The following is a 2966-nucleotide window of genomic DNA, read 5'->3' as shown; positions in this document are numbered from 1 at the left end:
CATTGTTTTAAGGATGATGTACGAAACACCCAAGTTTCCAGAGGTGGATTATTCAAACCCCAAAGAATTCCTCTCAACACATTGCTATGATGCTCCCCACATACTTCTGCTGCACATATCATCAGCCACCAAGGGACATGCTCAGCTTGTTAAGGTCAAACAACTGACAAGCGGATCTGTGGCATTGAGCAGAATATTTGCTGTAGCCCCATCTTTTATACCAAGACAAAACAGTGTTACATGATAACACTTCCAATCAGTTAAGATCAGAAGCCATGAGAGCCATTGCCTCCTATTGAATCAGGGCATTTATTATTATTATTTTTAGAACGAGCTTTCACTACACTACCAAGCGCTGTGGTTTGTTGCTGTGCTCTTATTTTCATCGTATTGAAAGTGTTTTACGTAGGATGTGTGCATTATTATCATTATCATTATTATTATTATTATTATTATTATTATCATCATTCAGTAGTCTTATTTTTATCACTTGCTTTCACTGCACTACCAAGCACAGCTCTGTGTACCTCAGGTATGTACTGTGGTTTATTGTGGTGCTTTTATTTGAAAGTGTTTTACGTAAGACGTGTACAGCGTTTAGTAGTTCTATTTTCTGTATGTTATGTAATTACTTGTAAGTTCTGGTGCTTTTGTTATGTATTTGTCTGAATGTTTTTTATCATACCTAATGCACCTAATGATAGGAATTGTTTCTGTTTTTGGACTCCACATTCGAGTTACCTCTATTTCCAGGTCTTTGTATTTTGAAAGTTTCTCCATTTCTTTCAGAGTAACATTGTCATCTGTTGGTATTGATACACCAATTAGAAAACATCTTTTTCTTGATGATCTCTGACAACTATATCCGGCCTATTGGCCTTAATTTCTCTATCTGTGTGCATTGGCATATCCCAGAGTATGGTTGCTTTCTCGTTTTCTGTGACCTTTTATTATCATTATTATCATTATGGACATCGCACAGTATCCAATATCGTGAGGTTGTTGATTGAAGATATTGTGTCTACTGGGGATTTGTACTGTTTGTCAAGTCACAACAAGGACCTCAGACAGACAGTACTTTATGCAATATGCATGCAGTTCCAAGTAATGCCAATTTTTGCAATACTCCTAGATTGTAGGGTATTTCTAAGGTTTTCAGATGTTTTTTCAGATTGATGCTCCAATGACAATAGGGATAACCTTATGTTCCACTCACATAGCTGCTATATCTTAGTAATCTCAATTCTCAGGTCTCCATATTTATCAACCTTTTCTCTTTTTTCCTGATGATGTGTTGATCTCCTGGCACTGCCATGTCGATTAGTAGGCATTTTTGTTTGTCCCCCCTAAAGGTTACTCTATCTGGCCTTCGGTGCTCTAACACTTTGTCCGTTTGGAAATATTCCTGTGGTGAGCTGGCAGAACTGTTAGCATGCTGAGTAAAATGCTTAACAGCCTTTCATCAGTCCTTATGTTCTGAGTTCAAATTCCAAGGCGGCTGACTTAATCTTTTATCCTTTCAGGGGTCAGTGAAATAAGCACCTGTTGAGCCCTGGGGGTCAAAATAATCAGCTAGCCCCACTCCCACCAAATTTCAGACCTTGTACTTATAATTCAAAGGATTATTTGTCCATACATCTTTCCATTCATTCACTCATTCTTCATTGCATTTCCTTTCCTTGTTCAAACTTTCTTTCTTTTTCCGCCTCCACTTATCACTTGTTCTTTCTATTCTTTTTCCTTTTTTCCTTCTTTTCTCTTTGTTTATTTATTCATGTATTTTTCTATTTCTTTCTTTTCATTCATCCTGTCTTTCTTTTTACATTTCGTTCCTTTCATTTCATTCATTCATTTCATTATTTATTTATTCATTCTTTTACTTTTGCTCTTTCTTCCATTTCATTCACTCTGTCCTTCTATGATGTTTGTTTCTTTCATTTAACTCATTCACGCATTCATTCATTCATTTCATTTCCTTATTTATTTATTTATTTATTCTTTTTCTTTCCCTTTTCTCTATTTCTTCAATTACTGAATGCTTGTTCATTTTCTATTACATGTGTGTGTGTGTGTGTGTGTGTGTGTGTGTGTGTGTGTGTGCAACCTTCTGTACATGTGTGTGCATATGAGTGTGTGTGTGTGTGTATTTAGACACAAGTGTGTACATGTGTGTGTAAAGTATTGTTCTACGTCTACACTTTCATGCATGAAGTGTACACGTGTGTGTGCGTGTGCATGTGTATGGATATGTGTGCATGTATGTGTGTGTAAATTACATTAATATGTGTGTATATATCTACACTTACCCAAAAGTGTATGTACATGTGTATGTATGGGCATGTGTGTGTATGTGTGTGTGTGTGTGTGTGTGTGTGTTTTAACACTGGTTTGAAGGTCCAATATGAAGAGCAACAGATAAGAACCACTCAATCTCTCATTAAACTCTTCACAACATATAAAATTGATATAAAAAAAAAAACCTAATCAAATTTCCTTGTGTCAACAGCAATTCCTATTTTTATGTTTGCCTTGTTTATTTACTTATTAATTTATTTGTTTTATATACATATATAACGTTGCTTCACAGCGTTCAATATACACATATTTTTCCATGTCTGGCCGTATATTCTACTGTTTCATTTTCCTGCCTTGTTTTCTGTCCGCCACTACATTCCTCCATGGAACAAATTTAATTTGTGGTCCGTGAGAAGAGCCATTTTAACAATGCATCCTGCCCTAACTCTTCAAAACGCCTGTGTTAGAATGGTGGCAGCTGATGAAGGAAATGTTCCCTATGTGGCCTGTGTGTTTTCTGTACTTTGTTTATCATTTTGTCTACGTTTTGTTTGCAATGTCCTGTACCCAGATATGCATCTATATATAAAGGTAGATGTAAGTATGTACATACATGTTCGTATATTTGCATATACTCATTTATTATTTATTTATATATATATATATATATA

Source organism: Octopus bimaculoides, chromosome 26, assembly GCF_001194135.2.
Source record: "Octopus bimaculoides isolate UCB-OBI-ISO-001 chromosome 26, ASM119413v2, whole genome shotgun sequence".
NCBI classification, from domain to species: domain Eukaryota; kingdom Metazoa; phylum Mollusca; class Cephalopoda; order Octopoda; family Octopodidae; genus Octopus; species Octopus bimaculoides.
Note: the sequence above shows the minus strand (reverse complement) of the source record.